Raw genomic sequence first — 24,880 nt, 5'->3', positions numbered from 1 at the left:
TATGTGCTGATCTTAGGGGAGGGGTGTGTGTGTCTCATATGTGCAGCGAATGGTAGATTGTCCGCACACATCAATTTTCAAATCAATTTGTTTATGTAAACATTGGGTTTGTTTGTACTCTGGCGGCTCTGTGTTTGTGCATGTCGGTGCATCGCATTACCTGTGTGTGTGTGTGTACCTATGGATGAGCCAGTTAACCACTGTTAGGGTGGTTATGGTGATGGCTTGTTGCCAACGTGGCACACGCACACACACACACACACACACACACACACACACACACACACACACAGTACAGTAGTCGGGGGTTTTGGGGTCAGACTCACAGCAGTGATACCTCATTGTTAGTTTAGAGCTCACTTCCTGTTTCCTGTTGGGTCGTTTCCTGTGTGAGGTGCTCTGTACAGAAATGAACAAAATGGGATTTAATTTATTATTTTGGCTATGTTAACAGAATTTTTATACATGAATAAGCCACCTAAAATCGAATTTAAGAGAAAGGATTATGATAAAGGAACAACAGAATATGATTCACAACGACATTTAACGTATGTGTACCTATGTGACCATTTAACCAGACATCATATCAACAGCCATGGAGTCAGTGAGTCTGTGGAGGGCGGCCGTTAACCACACAGCCTTCCTCCCTACTGTATGAGACGTCTGGAGGGCCATGGCTGCGTTCTCCTCGACAGTATCGAAATCCAGACTCGTTGTGTTCTCTCGTCTGGAAGGTCTCTCGCCCACAGGCGGATTTACATGGAACGGTGTAATCTCGTTTTTGCCACGGCTCTCCTGCGATGCGCTGACCGATATGCTCCAGCAGGCGGAGATAAGACCTGAGTCGTGTAGCGGCCGCTATCACGTTTTTAATCTGATGATTTCCCATACTCTGGACGGCCACACCACCTCCGGTTTGTATCGCGCTCAAAGGATCGACTCTGGGCTGAGTGGTCGAGGCCCAAGGTCGTCATACCTCCTGCGTTTTGGATCGTTCATACCAGAGGATGGATGATAATAAAGAAAGGGAATTGAACGGAGAAGATAAGAGTAGGGAACGTCTGTCTATATGGAAATTGTATTGCCTACAATGTGCAATCCGGTTGTTATTGTATACATATTTTTGCAAATATATTTCTTCAAATTTTTTTCCAAACATTTGAAGCTCTATGTTAAGAATAAAGTCCAAAGTAAAACTTAAATCATCATTCGCTTAGTCGAAACAAGCTAGCATTATGACGAGGTGATACCCTGGTACACCGGTCCGTCACTCAGACACAGACGACCATGGCCGACTCAATCAACAATGTCGCGTGCGGTCGGAAAACACGTCTCTGTCCGATCACTCAGATAACAATCAAAGATCAAAAAGGCCGAGAGCAGAAAGCAAATGAGCGTCTGTCCTTCACCAGCGGAGACCTCATGAAGCAGGAGGCCCCCTGCCTTCTGAAGGAGCCCCTTATCCCTTCATCCATCTTCATAGCCTTCAGATGGATGAAGGGCCTCCGTTCCAACCCCTCTACACACTCTGGGGTTGAAGCCCAAGGTCCCTCTCCCAGACTCGTCCCTACAGGGGGTGGGATGAAGATGATGATGATGATGACGATGATGAAGCGTCCTTGTGCGACCAGAGGAGAAATAAAGAAATAAAAAAATAGAAACACAAAAAAACACCCTCCATCTCCGTCAGAGCGGTCTCACCCCGTCTCCCCCTCCGCAGAGCGGGGGGGGCCATTCTGTCTGAACACCCGCCACTGAGCCCGTCGGACTTCACAAAGCAACAGCAGAGGTGTTCCTAGGTGTGTGTGTGTGTGTGTGTGTGTGTGTGTGTGTGTGTGTGTGTGTGTGTGTGTGTGTGTGTGTGTGTGTGTAACAGTCAGTCAGTCAGTGTTGTTTTGCCGGCTGTACTCGTTCAGCTAGTCCGCGGTGCTGCTAACTCCTGTCCTGAGAAAGCCCGATTCATTTTGTCTTGATTGCGGTTTTGTCTGCTCGCTGATCAAACTGTGCGTGATTTATCGCCCCCGAGAGGGAACCTGGCGAGAGTTGACGGATGATGTTTCGTGATCACTCCGCTATCTTGACAGCTGAGCACGGTGCTCCGTCTTAATTAACGCGAGTCTGAGTTAAACTTAAGCTTAAAAGAATAAAAGCTCCCCTGACGTACTCCCCCGTCGCCCCCCCAAAAACCCCGGCTACAAACCCAGGCAGGGTAAACTTGAGCTTTGAGGTTCACCTCCCCCACCACCAGCACATCTGAAAGTCAAATGAGTTGCCTGTGGCGAGGCGTAGTCACAAAGGTAAAAGAGAATAGCGATGACATCTTACTGGAACATGGGCGCACCTAGAGAGAGAGACGCCAGGGTAAATATTCAAAGGCAGGGATTTGTGCTATTTTTTGTAGGGGGATGGCTTTTTTTTGCATATTAAAATTGCGACTCGTTTAACATCAACCTTACTAAGTGGTCGCTGAGCGGATGCTTTTATCCACAGCGGATGAGGGAGATGTAGATGTTATACATCATGTCAGGTATGAGCAGGAAGGCAGGGGTGCTAAGGGAAGCCCTCAGGTAGACCGCGAGGCAAACCCCCTAGCTGCTAGACCAGAGTTTTACAACTTAGGGTACGCGAGGGTACTGCAGGTGGTACGACCGATTTTATAATATAGATATTTCCATATCTCTGAATAGATATTTCCAATTGTTGAAAAAAGAGTATCGCTAATTGAAAATAGTATATGATAATTATTGTCCCATAAATATAGCGCTAAGCCTGGTTATTACTTAAAAATGTGCTTTTCAACAGATGCCTTCCATTCTAATGTTTTCAATTGATTGGGGGCGGCAGGTGTCTCAGGAGGTTGCTAGTTCGATCCTCCTGGCGTCGAGGTGTCCCTGAGCGAGCGACACCTCGACCTCACTGCTCCTGACGAGCCGGCTGTCGCCTCGCGTGGTCGACTCCGCCGTAGGCGTGTGACTGTGGGTACGAATGGGTGAAGGTGAGGCAATAACCGCAAAGCGCTTTGAGTCGCCACTGGTTAGAAGAGCGCTACATATATGCAGTCCATTTACCATTAACCATTGATGTGTTCCGTCGTCTGACTTTATCTCTCCCAATGACCATGGCCCTCTTGCAGTGATAGCTGTGTGTGAAGGGGGGCGTTGGCACTCTTTGCCCACCCACTGCACGTGCATTTAAAACACCTTCATCGTTTGCCTACGAGGTGGTCCATGAAAGGTCATTTAAAGGTTAGGAGCACATCCCGAAAAAAAAAACAGGCACAGCATCCTGCCTGGGCAGAGCCTCAGCCCGGGAGATAATACATGTTTTTGTGATGATCTCATTGAGGTGGGGAGAGATGGGGAAGAGAAGAGGGGGTTGCAGAATATAATGTCACCTCCCCCGCATTCTGAGTAATGGAGGTCAGAGAGAAGCAGGCAAATGGGGAAAGAGAAAAGAGAAAGTGGGTCAGGTGTCTCTGAGGCCGCCGAGAGTCGAGAACTCCTCGAGAAGAGGTGGGAGACGCATGTGACTCCCACGTCTAATCAGGAGATACGCTCGAGAAATATTCTAATGTAATCTAAGCAAAATGGCCGACTCGAGAATTCATGGTTTTTACTTAAAACTACACATGCACAGAAACTGACATTTTTATATGATCTCAAAATGCTGGAATAACATTCAATCGAAAGGACAAACAGTTCATGGACTCAGGTAGACTGCAGATGGATATAATTTGAGAGATGACAGCAGTACGATAATATTGGGTGAGGCCAGCAGAAAATACCGGCAACAGTAACGATAAACGGTATGTTTAATGTTAACGTTTAAAGTAAAAATATATATGCCTTTCGCCGTGCTCTGCGGTGACCATAATTACATGGAAAGAAAGACTTGAAGTGAATGTATTTAATAAATGTTATTCCATTCTTTGTTCATAGTACGACATCACTGTAGCAACACATCGTCACGTTGATTATTGCCATCCAGCCGCTGCACCGGAGACGGCCGCGACTTCATCAGCCGTGTTCAGTACATCACTTGATCGATACAAAGGTCAGGGGATCCAAGCCCGTCCTAAAGATATCTCTCTCTCTCTCTCTCTCTCTCTCTCTCTCTCTCTCTCTCCTCTCTCTCTCTCTCTCTCTCATTTTTGACGCTATTAAATCGCAATTATTTGCATCTGGGAGTAAATTGTGCGGAGTTCGATTTTAATGTCAAATAACTAATAAATATGTAGGTTTTGGCAGGGTTTTATTCAGAGCTGCCTGGTAAGACCAAGTCAAGTGTAACTATAAGCTACTTTATTTCCTTTCTTCTGCAACGTATTGAAAATCATGAGATGTATTCTCTCTCAGCATCAGTTTACTGTAGTCTGTCTCCTTCTGACGATATCTAATCGCCTGTCGCCTCATCAATCATCAATCAAGCACAAATCATTTCACAAATCTCGCTCGCCACCAATTACACACCACCAATTACAGCGCTGCATTCGACCCAAATCAGCCCAGATTATCCGCCAAATCAAAATCAAGCCTGTCACTTTTCCAAATAAAGACTCTCTCCTCAGCCTTCGGCCATCCATAAAACAATGAATTACAGGTGGATAAACGGCAGCAATTATAACCCCAGTGGGCCGAGCCTTGCGTGTCCGGATCCTGATGGATGCCGGCCGTGGGTATGAAACGTTACGCGGAGACGCGCTAGATATGAAAATGTACTCCATTATGTGTTCATGTTGATGCATGAATGCATATCCTTGGACACAATTTGTCTCTTTCAGTGAATAAACAAATGTGTGGAATGCAAGAGCAAGAACACACACACACACACACACACACACACACTTTAAGTGCCTTTCCTCTGACAAATTCACAAATTCCCAGCCACATAAAACAGTACCATCCTTCTCCATCCACTACCCCCCCCACCCTCACCCATTATCTAACCGACTCCAACATTCTCTCTCTCCCTCTCCCCCCCTCCCTGAGTGCATCTCGACCGAGCCACTAAATCCTAACTACTGAAGGGGACAGTGTCTCCGCTCCGGGGGGAGGGGGGGGGGTCTCCTGGTGGGGTCTGGGCGCCATCAAACGCCCAGAGTACCGGGGTGACATCATGGCCACTTGCAACAAGCTCCGTCGCGGAGAGACCAGCCCTCCCCTCTCTCCCCTCCTCCCCTTCGTGACCCAGTGAGGCGTGTCTTGGCACCCGATGAGGATTGCGGAGGATTCGAAACTGGGGAGCTGGGGATCTCGGCACCACACACACACACACACACACACACACACACACACACACACACACACACACACAGTCCCTCTCCTGACACCTACTGCATTGGATCATCGTATAGCCTCCAGTTCAGGGAGACACACACTAAGCCACGGTCACGCATACACGAAGACGCATCCGTGTCCATGGGGGGTCTTTTCGCTTTTTTGTCTCTGCGTGGTTTATGAAGGCACACACGGATAACCAAGGCACAAACACACACACACACACACACACACACCTCTGCCATTGTTTTGTGTAAATGCACACAGGTTCACACCCACAAACAGGCACACACACAGGCACACACACACAGCATTAGGACCACCTCTGCGGTTGTGTTGTCGTTCTCTCCGTCGTCTGCGTTCATGGTGTTACCGCGGTGGTCTCATGCGCGGTGGGGACCATGAACCTGAACCCCTTTGTGTTCCTTCTCATGATCATATTAGGCTGTTTCACTGAAATGCTAATTAGGTTTTAATCACAGCACATTGTTCACGGTAATGACCCCCTCTGGCATCCGTATGCCATCCTGCGCTTAACAAAAACAGCAAACACAACAACAACAAAGGAAACAACTATTGGTTTTGATAACGGGACGCCGCACGACGCTAATGACAAGCAGAGGCAAACAAAGAACGATGACAAAGGGGGCAAACGCTTCGAAGACGACGCTGAGAGTCGACGCGTGCCGACAACCGAAGCGATGCAGAAGAGGGTTCGTTTTAATTTCCCAGGTAGGGAGCACACACACACTCGACCCGGTGGCGCTGGAGGAGTCTTATGTTTCTCCTTAACTGTTTGCGTGGCAACGACTGGGTCAATGGTGCGCCCGGGCAGGAAGTGCCACTTCCTGCCATTAAACACATTAAAACATCTTAGAAATATTCACCAAAATGATGGGGCTAAGGCAGTACTACACCAGCAGCGTATCTTTAAATCAACTTTTTAATTATGTTCCACCTCGCCCGCTGACTGGCCGGTAGGCACTAAATCTGCCTTCCAAACGACTGCCGACGGCCTGCCAACAGCCCTGGTAACGCACTTGATTTACTTCTATTTGGCTGTCGGGCTCGCTTGTAACTTCATGTTCCCCGACTCCGCGGGGTGACGCCCGGAACGTAAAAAGGTGTGTGTCGCGTGGGGGACGGCTCGCACTCACGCACAACCCAACACAACGAACGTCACGCGTGGAAAAAGCGTGCACCGTGTGCGACGCCAACCCTCCCGGCTTCTCATTGGCTCGATGGAATCGGCGAAGGAGCCAAATAAAGGATGAGGGAAGCAGTTTTTTTTTTTTATCCACTCCGAACCACTGTAGGGGCACTCGACTTCGCCATTCGTCCCCGTTTACAATCCGGTGGAGGAAGCGGGAGGGATAACATTCATCACAGGGGAGATAGACGTAGTCTCCCCGGCCAGGAAGAGACCAGGGGGACAATGATTCATTTAAAGGAGATCTACTAGATACCGATTTCCTGAGCGGAACTAATTATAAAAGCAGGAGGGAGGTATGGTGGAGGTGGAGGTGGTGGTGGAGGTGGAGGGGGTGGTGGGGGGAGAAACACATTTGTGCTGAAAGCCATGGTGCTGACGCCCATCGTGTGAGCTTTGGTAGTGATGGGGAGTGATCAACAGAGAGGGGTTGAGTGAGCAGAGGCAGGATAGGATAGCAGCTAGGTACCAGGTTTGAATCACTACCTTTCCGCAGCCTCCCTCGCCCTACCTGCTCCTCAATAAGACCTAAATTCACTGAAAGACACTTTGGTTAAAAGGGTTGTGAATCAATAGTCGATTGAGAGGATGGAGAGCTAGGCCTCTTAACCGGCTTCCTCTGCTGCTGTGACCAGGCCTGGATGTTGTGACGCCATTGGAATCGGCACCTTCACAACATAGTTTAAAAAAAAGCATGGGCATCGGACAGAGACACCCTCTGTCCAATCCTCCACCAATACACTATAGTTGGAGCTCTGGATATAAACCTGCCGCACCCGTTCTCTAGGCCGGTTCCAAGCTATACCTGATCTCAATCTGGTTTCAATCCTACACCTGGTCTCATGCCGGTTTCAAACCTCCATCTATTTCTTTGCTGTCGTGTACCACACACACACACACACACACACACACACACACACGTATATGGCAGGCCTCGTGGCCATCCATCGCGCTGTGTGTCTGTCAGAGGAGGAGGCTTCACCTTGTTAGTGAAGGGCAGTGCTGACACCCCATCCATTGTCAGGAAAATCTCAAACATCTCTGGAGGAAATAAATTGATGAACGACGTCTCGGGGGGAAAGCCGTCCCAGTGGGATACGTCGTAGATGAATTCAAAAATAATCAATCAGATATTCAACAGATTGAGTTTAATGGCTGGTTTGGTGCTGATTATGATGTTAATATTGACAGTTTTATCTTCATAGAATGGTGTGAGATAAATCTAAACACAATACAGATTAATAATAAGAGGGTAGGAAGTGGTAGTGATTGGGGGTGTTTGTGTGACTCCAAGCCAAAATTCTTTGTTACAAATCCAGATTGTCAGCGTTTTACTTGTCGGCATCATTAAGCAAGATTCCCTAATCCCTACCTGCTCCTTAATGACCCGTAGCTGAATCCAATCAGCATATCACAGTAAACGGCAGTGGATAATGTGGCTTGCTAAACTGAGAGAATAATACTAAACAGCAGAAGTACGATAGAAGTTTGTGTTGGCTTCGCTGTTTCTGATCTATCGATTAGGGCATCGCTAACGTCATTGAAACTGTGCTCATTTATTGACCACATTCTAGTTAATTCCTCTGTAAATACCTACAAAATGGACAGAAAAGCCTTTGAAATAAAGCCAGAAGTGGTTTAGCAAACACAAAACAACAGTCTCACTATACAAGCTGGATTTGGTTCGCTCATTAGCTGCTGAATTGCACAGCTAAATCCAGCCGTGATTACGAGCGTAAAGGCCACTTTGGAGACCGAAATAATATTTCTCTCCACTGATTTTTTTTGATTTTAAACACTTTGGTAAGTTCTGATTATGTAAATGCAGTTCTTAGCTCTCCCAAATAGTCCAGCGAATATTTCCTCAGGTTTGTTTGCTAAGTCTGTTGTGTTAACTTCCATCATTCAGTTTTGAATGAATTTTTGCAGTCCTTTGCACATTTTTTATTTACATTGACATAAATCTCTTTTAGATTCTCCTTCCTATTAATACACCTTACTGTATACCTGCATTGAAGCCAACCCTTCCCTTCGCGGTTTAAAGGAACATCTTTCAGCTCTTGTTAGCTTCTGTCGTCTGCACCGACATTTCCTGTTCTGCCTTATTGTGGCGGAGTCCTGCGCCCGGGTCACTTCCTGTTCACTTCATCTCTTGGCTGCAGAGTGTATTCAGATGAGCTCCGATAAACCACAGGCACATGCCTCCCTACAGCGCCAGCGACGAGCACAATAGGACAGCCACCTTATCTGTGCGAGTCTTCGAAGCTTGGAGCAGAGCGAGGGGGGGGGGGGGGGGGGGGGGGGGAGGAGAGGGAGGGAGGGGGGGAGAGAAAAGACAAGCAGGCGGACCTTGATGCGCATCTGCCCACGCTCAGGGGCTCTTAACTCTGAACTGCATGAGAACAGCGGATTACTGTGACGCGTATCTGCCTCATCACTCCCTCTTCATGTCTCTCCTTGTCCCTCTGCCTCGCTGTCTTATACTAATACTCTCTCACCAGCCCTCACACTCTCTCTCCGTCTCTGTCCTCTCTCTCAAGAGAGGGAGAGGGAGAGAGAGAGGGAGAGACACAGACAGACAGACAGAGACAGACAGGCAGAGAGATAGAGAGGCAGAAAGAGACAGAGAGAAAGAGAGAGAGAGAGGCAGAAAGAGAGAGAGAAAGAGAGAGAGAGAAAGAGAAGAAGAGAGAAAGAGAAAGAGAAAGAGAGAGAAAGAGAAAGAGAGACTGAGACCAAGATGAACAGAGAGAGAGACAGACAGACAGACAGAGAGAGAGAGACAGAGATGAACAGAGAGAGACCGAGACAGAGACTCAGACACACAGACGGTCCTCCCCTGCATCCACCTAACGTGTTGGTGTTGGCACGGCGCCTGGAACTCAACATGGACCTCGAAAACCCTGCAGCGTGCGGAACCAGAACACAGCCGGCTAGTCCAACACCAACAAACAAGAACAAGATCGACAAACAACCCTGAACACGACAAGAAAAGGACCGACCTGCACACCCCCTCTCTCCCCTACCTCCCCCCTACTCTCTCCCCTACCTCCCCTCCAACAAAATAAGAAACTCATGACAAAGCAGGGCTTAGCAGAACTGAATGACGACGGAAAAACAGCGTCTCTTGACACAAATTATCCCAGGAGGCCCAGGAGAAGGAGGGAGGGAAGGAGTGAGGGAGGGAGGGAGGGAGGGGACCTTCATTTCCCCAACAGATGGGGGGCCAATTAGCCACCTGACTGGGAGTAAACACCTGGGCAACCATGGGCAGCCAGAGTGTGAATGAATCAGATGATGGAAAGAGAGGGGGTTGGCACCAGCGCAAACAGGGGCCGGGGCTCCATCGACAAAGGCAGGAGAGGGGAGAGCGTGGCGAGGGTGGAGGAGGGAGGAAGAGTGGGAGGGCGGAGGGGGCAGGAGGGAGAACGAGGAGGAGCAGGAGTTTGGGATAAAAAGCAAGCCGACGATGTTCAGCGGACCAGGTTCACATCGGGCTTTTCAGACTCGGCGGCAACGCTTTAGAACCGGTGCCTGATGCTAACCCACATTCACACAGGGACAGCAGCGGCCTCCATCAGGGACACCTCGACGCTTAGCTCGGGAAAAACCGGGGAAGGGACTTAAACTAGCAACCTCCCGGTGGCCAGACGGCCCGCTCTACCTCCTGAGCTGCTGCTGCTGCCGATGATATACAGAGAGAATAATGCATGGTGAGGGGCTTGATGTACAGAGAGATGGGAGTCGGGAGGGAGGGAGGGAGGGAGGGAGGAGATCAGGTCAGGTCAGATAGCATCAGCCTCGTCCGGACGCCGGGCTGAAGAACTGAGGACGGCGGGTGTGGACGGATGTTCGAATTTTAAATGTAATCAGGCCGCCTCTCGTGTGCTTGGGCCCTTGATTGTATCTGCTGTTTTTCCCCTACTGTATAAATGCATCCCAGCTTGAGTGTGGCGTCGCAGGTGGCTCACAACAGGGGATGGGGGTGATTATAATGAATGACCCATATCCACAGAGTGCCAATGCAAATCATAACCGTTGTGCATTGATTTAACTGTTCCCCACTGTTCGCTGGAGTTGTGAAGGTGGTGGGGGCGGAGGGGGTTGATGTGAGTGGGTGATGGTCTAGGGAGGTTTCCCATCTGCTGTATGAACATAATAGAGTGTCACCCGTTCATTGCCTACGGCGGTTGCTTTAGTCCCAGAACACCTCAGGTGTGACCATACCACTCAAAATTGAATTGTGTACGTTCAAATGCCTAGTGGTATTCCGGAGGGCGTAAGGTCTTGAGGCCTTCAGTGTAAATACACAATGCTTGTCGTTTAGGTAAATCTGTGAGGCAGTCTGATTAACCGAAACACTAGGGAAAAATAGGGAAAGAAAACTAAAGGAAGATGCATCGACAGTAGACCCCACCTAAAATGACTTTTCAGAGAGACACATTTGAGCGAAAACACCTTCCAGACAGTGAAGAAAAAGACACTACAAAGGACAAGTCAACCTGAGGAAACCTTTTGCTGAGTATACAGTCTTGTTACCTTCCAACATCAGACGAAGCGCATATAGATGCCTCTATATTTATATAAATATATAAATATAACATGCATCATGAATCAGCCCCCACTTTCTTCAAAGCAACAGCGGGAGCAGAATGTTGGGGATGAGCTGTCGGGAGTGCGCTATCATGAGGGAGCTGTCAGTAGTGAGCTGTCAGGAGTGAGCTATCAGGAGTGAGCCGTCGGGTGTGAGCTATTGAGAGTGAGCTGTCTGGAGTGAGCTGTCAGGATAGAGCCATCGAGAGTGAGCTGTTGGCGTGCATCGGACCCCTTAGGAACTCTGGAACCCGGGCCGCGGTTACCTTCACATCAGGCCACCTCGAGGAGGAAGTGACAACTCCGACTCACTCGTCCCTGACTGTCGACGAAAGCCATCGGGACACCCGTGTGACACACCGGGGTGAACACTGAGAAGTGTGCGGGTGGGAGATTTACCGTCCAGAGACGGTGAACCGTATAAATCAACGCGCTGGAGTTATGCGAGGACTGTGTGTCTCGTCCCAGGTGAAGATGAAGGTCGTAGCCGTGGCCGTTAGCACATTACGCTAACGTGGGTCTGTGAAGGCGCGGCAGATACAGATCAGTCCCATCCTATGTTGCGCAACGTAACAATACAGCTCTAGTGTTTCTTTATCTTCAGAGTTCAAGATACGGCTTTACAGCCCTATTTAATTCCATTACATAACGACGCCCGGTAATGTGTTTGCGCTGCGTTGTGCCACACGCTGTCTCGCCCCGCGTGGTTATGAGACCCGTTTCAGTTTTTATCTTGACTTCTTGACACAAGCAGGGAGCAAATAAAAGTCTTGACTGTCTCTCTCTCCCCCTCTCTTTCAGCCGAGGTCGGGGCTTACATAACGGGAGAACAAAACAGGGAAATATTGTGTTTCCCCGCAATAAACTCAAATCAATCGCCCTCCTCCTCAAGGCCCAGTGAGCTCACGCTAAGCCAAAGCCAATTACATGCGAACAATGAGCCCTGTTTAATGACATCGACGCTAAGACGCCGATCAACGCCGGATTCCCCTGGAACCGAGGTCTGCGGGTCACGGTGCGGGGGGGGGGGAAAGGTGACGGGTCACAGGTCATCTTGTCGTGCCACCGGTTGCTAGGCGATAAGAGTCCATCTGAGCATGCTGTGGCTGTTACACCAGCGTGACACCTCCCCGAATCGGCAGCCTGTTCGTCAAAGGGCCTCCGACTCCACACAAACTGACAGCCAGACAGACGGACAGACAGAGTGTAATTTGACCTTCTCTGATTAGGCCGTCTGCAGTCTGAGCTGTGGGGAGAACCCATCGCGAGCTCCAAAGACAATGTTGTTCTCAGCCACACAAACATGCCTCTCTTCTCGCTCGGCCAAACCACAGCCACACGGCCCGCCGCTCAAAGTGACATTGCACGCACATACGCAAGTGTTTGCATGCCACTATCAGAGGGGGCCAGAGGAGAATGTTCCACCTCAAGAGAAACAGCAAGAGGATAAATAAATAGATAATCCAGAACATTACATTTGCTTACATAACAACCCCACCGCCCCCTAGAGGTGAAGCTAATTCACCATCAGACTATATCTCATATCATGCATCAATCGCAATAAACATTCACAGTTTCAAAGCAGACGTCTGAAAAGCCCTTTGTCACAGGTCGGCTTGCCTCAGTGCTCACCAATGACAATGATTTGCATGGCAAAAAGGCCACAGCCAGAGGAAGTAGAGGGAGTCACGCAATCGACAATGAGGCTGCACCCGTCTGCGAGCCCTCAGATACAGGAAACCAGTTGGCTCTGCCTTTGAATGACAAGCCCTTGTAACGATAGAGGTAAGGCCCCAGGTTCTGCTGCAGGTTCTGCTACAGGTAAGGCTAAAGGTAAGGCTAAAGGGGAGGCTAAAGGTTCTGCTACAGGTAAGGCTAGAGGTAAGGCTACAGGTAAAGCCACAAGTAAAATACAGGTAAGGCTACAGGTAAAGCCACAGGTTTTTCGAACGGTGAATACAGGAAATGCTGCATGTAAGGCCAAAGGCAAAGCTACAGGTAAAGCTACAGGTAAATCCAGAGGTGATTTGACAGGTGATGCTACAGGTTATGCTACAGGTGGTGCTACAGGTGAATCCATAGGTTGAATGCATCTGACTTTACAGGTAATGCCATAGGTGAAAACATGTTACAGGTAAAGCTACGGGTCAAGCCACAGGTGATTCGCCGGGTAAATAGAGGTCACGCGACAGGTTAAGGTTATTAATAGTATTTATTAACAAGATAAGGCTATTAATTATACTGAAAGGCAGAAGGGTTTTATATAGAAGAATTCCTAGAACCATAAAGCATTAAGTGTTCAGTCAGCTGAACAGGTTTTATTACATACCAGGAGCCTTGATACACAGTCCATGTTTCACACCGTACTAAGGTTAAAGGCTGGGCTTTATGGGGCCAACCACACAAACCCTATAAAATAACATGCACTTCAATCATCCATTAAATCAGGGACACTTCACGTGGACATTTTGTAGGTTTCATAAAAGCAATAAATAAATAAAGAACAATCACAGAGGCCTCTTATTTTAATACACTATTTACACTCAGTACATCATGAAACTGATTAATATTTGCTTTGTTTAGCTGCGCTGGAAATCCATACGAAATGCGGAAACGCTGACAGCATATTTAATCGGTTGTAGTAGAGTCCCAATCAGAGTTCAATCGATCTCAGTAGTGGATTACATCCTAGAACCGCACAATGGCTTTTATGCAAGCGCTAAAAGGTGTAGAATGACCATGCTGGCCCCTGTTTGCATACTGGACTGTGATTGGTCTGTCCAAAAAGGCAGGTCTTGCACACACATGAACCAACCTGTCCAACCATACGCATTCCTCCAAGAGGAATCTGACAGTACACAGGTAAACAGCATGCGGTGATATTCCCATATTATATCACATTTTCCCATTAAATCCCAGCTGAAAGGATCCCAAATGTCTGCCTCCTAACCTGCAGTCCTCATGGAGGAGACACTTGACCCCTAACCCGCCCCCTTATCACATGACCTAGTGACTGAGAGTCGAGTGTGCGCTAAATGAGGGACCAGTCTATGGGCCGATCTCTTGGAGGAGTGGAGGGCCCCTTCCTTCCAGCCCGTCAGAGAGGTGGGCGTGGGTCGGCCACACACAGAGGATCACCAGAGGTGTAGGATCCAACTTCCAGCCAGCCTCTTGTCAACAAAGGAGTCAACCGATGACCCGCTATTCTCCTTCTGCTTGGCTATCTTAATCACAACGCCCTCGCTATACTGACGTCTTTCTCCACTGACAATCATATCATTTGGTGTGCGCTTGCGCTCACTCTCTCCCTCTCCCTCTCATAGAGGATCAAGTACAGTCAAAACAGCCCTAGTATTGAGTAACGCATCGTAGGCTTCTCTTAAACGTGTATTCATTATCTTTTTCTAGATGTGTTCGATTTGGTCATCACAGCGGTTCATATCTAAAAGCAATTCATGCACATGTTTTGGTAATACATGGCCACTTCCACTTTACTACAGAGAATTTCAAAATATCTGCACTGTCTTGGCAGCCAGACTTACGATTCTAATAAAAAAAAAGGAGCAGTTTCCATAAGACGACCACCTACAGATAGGTCTTATATCTTAATGGTCTGACGTCCTGCACCTGGGACCCAGTGGGACAGGGCGTCCGGCTGGGTTCACAGAGGATGTCATTAGCAGACAACACAACCACGATAATCCCCCGCAGGGCTCCTGTCTGCTCTCGGTAGAGGGTAGTGAAATATAAACACTACAGACACACAAAGGAACAAAAAAAAAAAAGATCAGGGAGTTGTTAGGGGAAATGTCTGCTCTGAACTATGTCTTTAAAATAGAACTTCATAAGAACGGACTGGAATTAATTGTGGTCAAGTGTGACTGAATCGCAGCCGGACAAAGACTAAGGACAAAGACAGCACATCTTTTAATATCATCCAAGATAACGCAGACGATAACTACTCAACTTTCAATTGAATCAACCGCGACCTCACGCACCAGCCGTGCAACAACGATGAAATGAGGAAACAAATTCAATGAGGGAAAAAGGACTAACCTTTATGAGTCTACTTTATGTGCATTCCTTTATGCGACCGTGCCACCCGTCCACTACCACCACAACTGCGCGTCTGCGCGTCAGCGCGTCCGTCTGCGCGTCTGATCGCCCGGTCGCTCCAACAGAGACACCGCAGTTGCGAAATCCAGCTCCGTCGCTCGCCTCCTTTCTTAAGAAACTGGCGGAGCCGCTGGTGCTGCTGGCTGGCAGCGCTGTGTTTTGCTTCCCTATTTCAAAACCATCAACACACACAGACCCCTCCCACCGCTCTCCCCTCGCAGCCCCCCCCCCCCCCCCCCCCCACTACACTGTGGAAACGCCCTCTGGTGCGGAGAGGTGATAACGCGGCACTCACAATGACAGCCGCACAGGAATACCCGGCCGCTGGAGAGCGTAAAGTGAGGATAATAACGAAGGAGAGCTCTTGACCCCTCGGATGTCCGTCTCATTCCTCCGTAGTACGTGCACAGGACCGTGCACGGGAGTCAGGCTGCACCGCTGTGAGCCGCGATTGAGGCTTTGTCTCGGGGTGAAGTGATGCGAGGGAGCATCTCTACTGTCCGAGGGGAGTCAGCTTAGGACAGAGTCGCAGCCGTTGTGTTGGATCGTTTCGATTAAGACGGGATAAGAACCGTCCAGAAATGTGTTTCATGCAGCGTTTAGTAGGGCGTTGTCATTGTTGGACAAAAAAATACGAACGTTTGATGGTAATTTTAGAATTTGTTAAGATGAGTACACATTATTGAAGTGTCCAAGGGGTGCAATTAAAGCAAATGATTCGATCTGTTATGAGAGCGAGTGGGCCTAAGTTTAAAGGGGTCCTTGAGTTCACCCACCGTGCCCCCTACAGTTGGTGGATGGTATCACTGTTTCTCTTGATCCACTGTAATTATGGAGATAATGAATTTGACGCACCGAGTGACTGAAAGTGCACGGACAGTCCCTGGAATGTATATACACATGAGGATGTCAGAGAGAGAGAGAGAGAGAGAGAGAGAGAGAGAGAGAGAGAGAGAGAGAGAGAGAGAGAGAGAGAGAGAGAGAGAGAGAGAGAGAGAGAGAGAGAGAGAGAGAGAGAGAGAGAGAGAGAGAGAGAGAGAGAGAGAGAGACTGTACTGGTCAACCTTTTAAACAAGTATAAATCTGTATGTGGTTAGTTGAATTTTTGCCCCATGTCAGCGAATTCCCCCCCCCCCCCCCCCCCCCACACACACAGAAGCACACACTTTCCCCCTGCATAATCCTGCTATATGAGAGATTAGTCAAGCTTTGCTTTGCGCAAATTTCTCATCCTTTGTTTCCCACAAAAATAATGAAAAACACACACACACACACACACATCCTCTCTCAAACACACACATTCACACATGCACACACACACGCACTAACACACACTCAGACACACGCGCGCACACACACTCTCTCAGACACACATACATGAACACACACACAATCTCAGACACACACACACACACCTACACACACACTCACGTCGGCGATCACTCCACCCCCCTTGCATGCATCCGAGCAGCCCCCTCTTCCTCCCCCCCAGCAATTAATTAAACGACCCACGCGATCCTCTCCACCGCCTTGTCAGGAGACGCCAGTCATCGCTGGCTCTGCGCCGAAGTGCGCGCGGACGGGCTAGCGTGTAGCTTCAGTCCCAGGGCAGCAGCTTACATCCCAACTGATGAACGCTGGTTTTATTAAATTCCCCTCGGCATCAGCGTGACAATGCACCCGGGAATATCTTAACCTTTACCGTCCAAGGGTAGGAGGGAGAGCGGGTTGGTTTAAAGTTGAATACGCATGTGTGCAAGCACACTGGGGCATGCACACACGCACGCACACACACACATGCATGCACGCATCCACACATGCGCACAAACACACGTGTACGAACGCATGCACGCACACATTACCAGATACATGTATTCAACGGTGAAATTATATGCTTCTAATTCAGTGTAAGTAGAAATTCTTCTAAAAGCAGTAAAATACCAAACACACACTCTCCTCACAGTAGAACCAGCCCAGGTGTAGCGTGTTAATGATGGCTCCGTTGGACTGACGCATGGCAGTGACGGCATCGGCATAGACACAAATAATCATTACAGGAAAAGGAAGTTACTCCACACTGCTGTCGACATATTGTGAAAAAGGTCCTTATTCTCGAGTGCTAAAAAAAAAACACTTAATCTTACGTTTGATATTTATTGAAACGATTTTAATCACAATGAATATTTCCTAAAACACTTAAACTGTAAATGTTGGTCACAGAGACACTTCCTGCAGTAATAATGCGCGTAACATATAATCTAGGGCAGTACAAGTCCTCAAACCCCTCTGAGGTGGAATCACTCCGGCGGCGTCTGCCTTCAAACCCACCGTAACGGTGCACTGAAAGAACGGCACCGCGGCGCCTGACAAAAGTACTTCCCCTCGCTGCTTAGATTCAAATTATACATTCACCTCAGACACCAGCGGAGAGACAAGGTGTATTATTACTCTGACTGGCAGTGCTGGAAGAGCTGCCAAAAAGAAGAGGAACGAGAAGAGATCTGTGCGCCCGGTCCAGTGCATACCCCAGAATACCACCGTTTATCAGCACACCTGGCTGTCTCAGATCCCTCCTTCCTCCTGTCTTCCACCCTGGCCTGTTTAAGGCCCGTTAAAATACCAGCCCGGAGTATAAAAGCTGCCTCTGCCCGGGCCAGGGCTGGCGTCCATCTTGGATCCAATTCACGTTGAAATGTCGGTCGGTTGGTCGTCTTGGTTGCTCGGAAGAGGCAACTTAAAATAGCATGGTTAATTTAATGTCTGCATAAACACCGGCGTTAAGAGGAACAGTGATTGATTCATCGCGTAGCATCATTCAATACCCCTTTCTTAATGTGTACAAGCAGAAACCTCCTGATTTTTAGTCCAACCTCGGGCATTTCATTGCTATATTAATTTGTACCTTTTTTTTAAGCCATCTTTTAATAGTCACTACTGACTACTGGTGTAAACATATCAACCCCGCCCTCCTGGCCTGCAGAGCATTATGAAGGTCTAAAAGTGTTCCCAGTAAACACATGATTATCCAGCAGCCCCACCCGGTTCTGTCTTAAATCACTGTTTATTTCGGTTTTTTCTCTTTGCTGGTGGAGTAAATCAGAGACCAACTGTCAACTTTGTTTATCCCTTGATAAAGGAATGAGGATTTATTATCTGATGATACCGATGGTTCATGTGGGAAACCAAGCTCGGTTGTCGTAGCGTCCTCATGTACACATGTATTCATGATATTGGTGGTGTGTTTTCAACAGTTTGTACCACATGATAATTGCCTTCTGGTGGTTCGCCTTCTGGACGAATCACTGCTCGGATGAGTTTCAGTGTTAGACGCAGACTCAGATGCAGGAGCGTACAGTGGGTTTGAAGTCAGGGCCTCCAGTAACGAACTCCACCAACGGCCAACCCCCACACACTCAGACATGCACACACATTTCATATTAGATGCCAACACAGCGACAATATGCGCTACTGCATAACATCCGCAACAAGACAGTTGATCTTCAGCAACAACAGCGCACACACCTTTGCATTAGCGCAGAGCTAGAGTAATGCAGCATCACCATCAGATCTTTCCTTATGCCACTCCGCAACCAGATTGCACATAACACACAAACCAGAATATTAAGCCCACATTAGTAGTAGTGAACGGGTTCATTTAATATGCTTATTAAGCGGCATCCACACAGCATTACCAGCAATATATGGAATATATATATATTCCAGCAATATATTTGTGTTGCAAACCATTAAAAAAAATGCGTTATGAACTAAAGTACCACAACAACATTATCGCTTCAAACAGTGCAAAGTAAAACTCACCCATGGCCTGATGTTTTAAAGCTGCCTTGGTGAAGCTGTTCAGACTGCTGAATCCGGCGCTGTTCCGCGTCCCCTCACTGATGTTGAGCCGCAACCACGGCGAGTAGAGCAGGTTGTTCTGAACGGTGCTAGCCGTTAGCCCGTCATAGCGGCTGTAGGTGCACTCTGTAAAGCGCCGCACAAAGCCTTTACCGGCCTGGGTCAGCCCGGCTTCGGTGTAGGTCTTCCTCTTGAAATTAAACCCGTCCTTCTAAACGATCGCCTTGAAAAAGGCAAACGAAGGAGATCAGAAACAGGATCGCTAGGTGCTGTGAAGGCGGTGGCCATAGTAGTTCACTATCAACTCTGTACCGCCAACGATTCAAAATCCGCTGATGACATCACCGGAGTCCAGCGCCGGCATATTGCTGGGCCCTGGGGCCGTTCTATTACTACACATCAACATTTGATTGGCTGATTACACACGTCAGTCAAATGTATTATCCAATAGGAGGTGGCAGCTTCAGCGAAAGGGTAGCAATATTTTTAGTACTGGCCTCGCCGGTCCATGTAACCTAGCTGTGATGCGTTATTCAGCTGAGCTCAGCCTTACAAAAAAAAACGGTTTTCCTTCTGGAATTATGTTGTAAGTACTGAAAATAATATGGAATTAAGATGCGTTCAGACACAAATTAATGTAATTTTGAAAAAAATAATATCTATATATTATTTCGATTTTAACAGGGCTAGAGAAGGCCCTGCTGGCCCTGACGGCCCACCACTGCTCAGATGTTATATCCAGTGAGCTGGATCGGTATTCTGGGATCGGCTTGGCTGACAAGGTAGAGCGGGTTGACTTGCAACTGAATGGTTGCTAGTTTGATACCCGGAGTGTCGAGGTGTCCCTGAGCCAGACGCCTCACCCTAACTGCTTCCGACGAGCCGGCTGTCGCCCTGCGTGGTCGACTCAACTGTTGGTCTGTGAAAGTGTGTATGAACCGTTGTAAGTCCCTTTGGAAAAAAATACTTAACCTACTAAATGCCCAAAATGTAAAGTTTTTGAGGATTTTCCACATTTGAACATGTCTTACATAAGACAAACATACAGCATTGAAAACAACAGTACCTGTAAGACCAATGTGTCGTAACATGCCACGTCTAAGCCTTGCGTGACAGGCTTGCAAGATCATGTTTGCATTCCTCATGTTTGGAACACCTTTTACTGTTTGCTGAGTCTTTGTGCATAAAGAGCAGCATGGAGTTACTGTTTGTCAAACAAGCCACACGCCATCACACACCTTAAACAGACAAGTGTCAGCACGATCAAATTACATGAAACCGTGAAGGAATTACAATCTTGAACTCACGAACGCACGCACACACACACACACACACACACACACACACACAGACACACACACAGGTACACAAGCAGGTACGGACATACACACACAGGAACAGACACACACACACACACAGGCATCCAAACCCACACACACAGACATCAAACCCACAGGTATACACACCCATGCACACACACACACACATACACACACACACACACACACACAGACAACACACCCACAGGTATACACACACACACACACACACACAGAAACATACACACAGAAACATACACACAGGAACAACCCCCCACACAGACACACACACACACACAGGAACACACACACATAGGAACATGCACACACCTCCTTTGTCTTTCTTGCTCACCGTCCCCTCCGTCTGTCTCTGGGGTTATTCAGGGTGGAGTCCAGGTAGAGGTTGCGGTCCAGAGACACAAGGTTGTGTGTTCAAACAAAGAAACAACCCCAGAGGGGACCGAACCCCGCGACGTGACGCACGCCCTCGCCTCCACTGGACCCTGTCTGTCAGCCCTGTTGACAAAAAGGGCCCGGACGCCCTGGAGCCGCTCTGTGATTGGCCGGCTGAAAGGCGCGCTAATGGGAGGCTTCCTCGCTCGATCCCGGGCTTTTGAGTGTGCACTTGCGGCGCCTGTCGGGTAATTGTGTTCCCAAGTGCCCGGCGCCGGGGAATTCCCCGAGCATGTAATGCACTCGGCGATTAAACGTTGCCGATTCTGATTTGTTTTCCCGGAGGGGCTATAGACCCCCCCCCCCCCAGCTCACCACCACAGCCACACACACACACCCGATACCCTCCTCCCAAAAATACACACACACATACACACACAACTACACCAACACACACGCACAACTGCATGCAAACTCACAACAGGCATACACAACTACGCAAACAAACACACACACACACAACTTCACGCACACACACACACAACTACACTAACACACACGCACAACTGCATGCAAACTCACAACCCACATGCACAACTTCGCAAGCAAACACACGACTACACAAACACACACACGCACACACAACTGCATGCAAACTCACAACACACGCAGACACACACACTACACACACAACTATGCAAACACACTCACAGACAAACACACCCATACAAACACACACACCCACATACAAACACACACACACACACACATACAGTCTGTGGAGTCTTATAAATAGACAGTGTTCTCTGAGCCCTAACCGGGCCTTCTAATTGGCCTTGGTGTCTGATGCTGTGTGATGAGAGCCGACGTCCCTAGTGCTCGACAGTGATGTGCACTTCTGTGACTTCCTGCTTTCTGCCGCTATCTTGCTCCTGCTTTGTCTTGTCACTTAGTCTGGTTCCTTGGGCTCGTCGTTGCTTCGTTTGTGTGTTTCTCTTTTCCTTGCTACTTTCCTTCTCTCTCTTTTGGTCTTGGGTATTTTCCTGTAAGTTGGTATCGTTCCCAGAAAGAGCTTCATTGGAATGGAGAATAAACATGGTTGTCAAAGCAGTTCAAAATGTAGACAAAGGAAATTAATCGAAGTGAAATATCATCAGTACAAGTACAGTGCCAAAAATCTAGATAATGGTGAGTGAATGAATCAAATTATTATCTATTATCTCTCTCTGTCTCTGTCTGTCTCTCTCTCTCTCTCTCTCTCTCTCTTTGTCCCTCTATCCCTCTCTCTCTCTCTCTCCTATTGCTTCATCCTTCTCCCCTCTCTCTCTCCCTATCTCCCGCCATCTTCATCTTGCTCCCTCTCTTTCCCACTCTCTCTCGCTCCCTCTCACTCATTCTCTCTCTCTCTCTCTCTCTCTCTCTCTCTCTCGCTCCCTCTCACTCATTCTCTCTCTCTCACTCTCTCTCTCTCTCTCTCTCTCTCTCTCTCTCTCTCGCTCCCTCTCACTCATTCTCTCTCTCTCTCTCTCTCTCTCTCTCTCTCGCTCTCTCTCTCCCCCCCCCCCCCCCCCCCCCCCCACTATCTGTCTAGGGTAATCTCTGCCTCAAAGCAAGTCAGATGGGAGCCAGAACAGGACACGGGAACGGGATCTGGAACATGAACATGAACTTGCCTTGTGGGCTGGACCCTATACAGGGGGTTCAGGGGCGTGCGAGTGTCTGCTCTCTCTCTCCTTATCTGCTGTAGTGTGTACTGTTCTTTATCAGCCTGCACTCTGTTTACACACCCTGGGAGGTGTGTAACGTGCTGCCGCGTTATCTTAATAACATCCTTATGAACGCACGTGCCCAGACAGCGAATACCTGTGTGTCTGTATGTGTGCGTGTGTGTGATTGTGTGTGTATGTGTGTTCAGTGTTGTGGGCGTGTGTGTGTTTGTGTGTGTGTGAGTGTGTCTGTGTGTATGTGTACTATAGTAAGACTCATCACAGCCAATTTTCTCTGAATGCAGTGTGCTTCCCCAGCTTCATTGCGTCTCTCTCTTCATGTCTCCTTCTGCAGGCATCCTCTCAGCAGCCAGCATAGCAGTACGGACAAAGTCGATTGGTTAATAAGCTCTATCTTCGGATGTGAGAATGTTTGTGTGTGTGTGTGTGTGTGTGTGTGTGTGTGTGTGTGTGTGTGTGCGTGTGTTTGCGTGTGTGTGTTTCTGCGTAGCTACAGTCCTTTACCAGGTGGAGGTATATGTCTTTACTGTTAAGTCATTTAGTGGTTCCTCTGCAAACCAATTTAAAGTGTAATCAGATGGGTGTGTCGTTCATGGTCGAGGTTAGGGCGCCTTGCCCAAAGGTTCTGACAGATTGAACCTGGGGCATCAAATCGAGACCCTTTCGGGCTCTCGACACCCGATTGCAGTCAGCAACGCTGGAATCGATAATACGGAGAGGGGTTTACTGTAGGGGTAAGGAGGATGCAGAGGATGGGCTGTACGAGGAGGAGGTGAAGAGAAGGAGGTGAGGAGAAGGAGGTGAAAAGAAGGAGGTGTAGGGGAGAGGGGGAGAGGAGGAGGCAGATGGGTGGACAGGGAGATGAACAGGCAGGCACAGAGACGACGAGTGATCCTGTGGCACTGGGAGACGAAGTCAGTCACGATTCAAATACACACACGGGAGATGGGCTTGAACACACATTTTAAGGAGCAGGCGACATGTGCGATCCAGTGTGGTCGACACAACGACGGGGCGATGAGTGAGGGAGGAGCCGGGGGACATGTGCTGCAGAGATGATGGGAGAATGGATGGCAGGGGTGCGGCATGGAACAGGTGTTTGGGAGGATTAGCAGACAGGGAAGCCTGGAGAAGGGCTGTGTTGGCAAGCCAGCAGCCAGACACACACACACCGAGAGAGGGAGACAAACAGGGGAACACAGGAGACACAACGGAAAGGGAAATCACATGAAACGAGCAAGGAATTGCCGAAGGGACGGGCGTGGCCGTGACGCTAACCGCTAAGCTAGGTCACCTCCTTTGCTAAATATGGTTATCCTTTCTAAAGCAGAGAGAAAGACAGCAAAAGAGGAAGTCAGTAGTGTGCAAGTCTTTTTTACCTACTTCGTAATCACAATACTGTCCTTGGTAGTTGCTAATATAGATCATACATTAACCTAGCTTAATCATCGTCAAATGTAATATATTTAGTTCCCCCTTTCAACACATAAAGTACTTCCTACTTTCAACTGTGGTACTTCCTACTTTGAACCAATAGAGTACTTCCTACTTTGAAAATCTAACTTGAGTTTTGTACTTTCTGTACATTGACGTCCCACCTGGAGAGACTCACCTCAGAGCCCTGCTGAAGGACGGAGTCCACCCCTGCGGTTTGCTTACCAGGCTCACACCGGGGTTGAGATCATTCATCTGCTACCGTGGGTCCACTCTCTGCTGGGGACCCGGGGTAGCAGGGTCCGCACGGTGAGGATCTGGTTTGTCCGACACCACAGCCCCCCTTACTCTGAGACCGGCTACGGACCATGAAGGTTGATGGCCCCCTGGGCATCTCGATTAAAGACCACCCAACCGGCCGACCACAGTGTGTGAGGTTGCAGGACGGTGTGTCCTGCACACACGTGGCCAGTAACAAAGGGGTCCCCCAGGGGACCGTGCTGGCTCCCTGCCAGTTCGCCCTCTACACGTCTGACTTTAGGTACAACCCTCAGTCCTCTCACCTTCAGAAGTTTTTCTGATTTGGTGGTGGGGGTGGGGGGGTAGGAAGGGGAACTCTACCAGAGGACTGGTAGGGGACTTTACTGAGTGCAGCCACAAACATCTGCAGCTCAATGTGGGGAAAACCACCCTGAAAACCACCCTGGATGGACCCAGTGAGGCACTGCGTCCATCCAGGAGGTGGATGTGGAGCAGGTGCAGTCCTATAAGTGCCTGAGGGTCATAAGGGTCTGGGAACCCTGAGGCACTATCCAAAAAGGGCCAGAGCCGATTGTGTGCCGAAGGAGGCTTGGGCCCTTCAATGTATGCAGGGCAGTATTCTGTACATGTTCCATCAGTCTGTGGTCGCAAGAGCCCTCTGGTTTGCGCTTGTCTCATGGGGCAGCAGCATCA

At 48.7% G+C, this 24,880-nt stretch overlaps 1 protein-coding gene across 2 annotated transcripts in view; it reads right to left on the bottom strand.

Annotated features, from left to right (window-relative positions):
- rnf152 (ring finger protein 152) overlaps nucleotides 1-20,853 on the bottom strand; it is a 50,720-nt gene extending 29,867 nt beyond the window's left edge. Inside the window, exon 1 of one of the 2 annotated variants that reach the window (XM_079754489.1) lies at nucleotides 20,703-20,853. The gene's annotated coding sequence lies outside the window, so the exon portion shown is untranslated. Of the gene's footprint in view, nucleotides 1-15,135; nucleotides 15,350-20,702 lie in introns of those variants that run through there. The other variant, XM_079754488.1, reaches the window with a different exon arrangement.
- Nucleotides 20,854-24,880: the final 4,027 nt, after the last annotated feature.

This window comes from Pollachius pollachius (genome assembly GCF_949987615.1).
Source record: "Pollachius pollachius genome assembly, chromosome: 17".
In the NCBI taxonomy this organism is placed as follows: Eukaryota; Metazoa; Chordata; class Actinopteri; order Gadiformes; family Gadidae; genus Pollachius; species Pollachius pollachius.
This window is presented reverse-complemented; position numbering and strand designations above follow the sequence as displayed.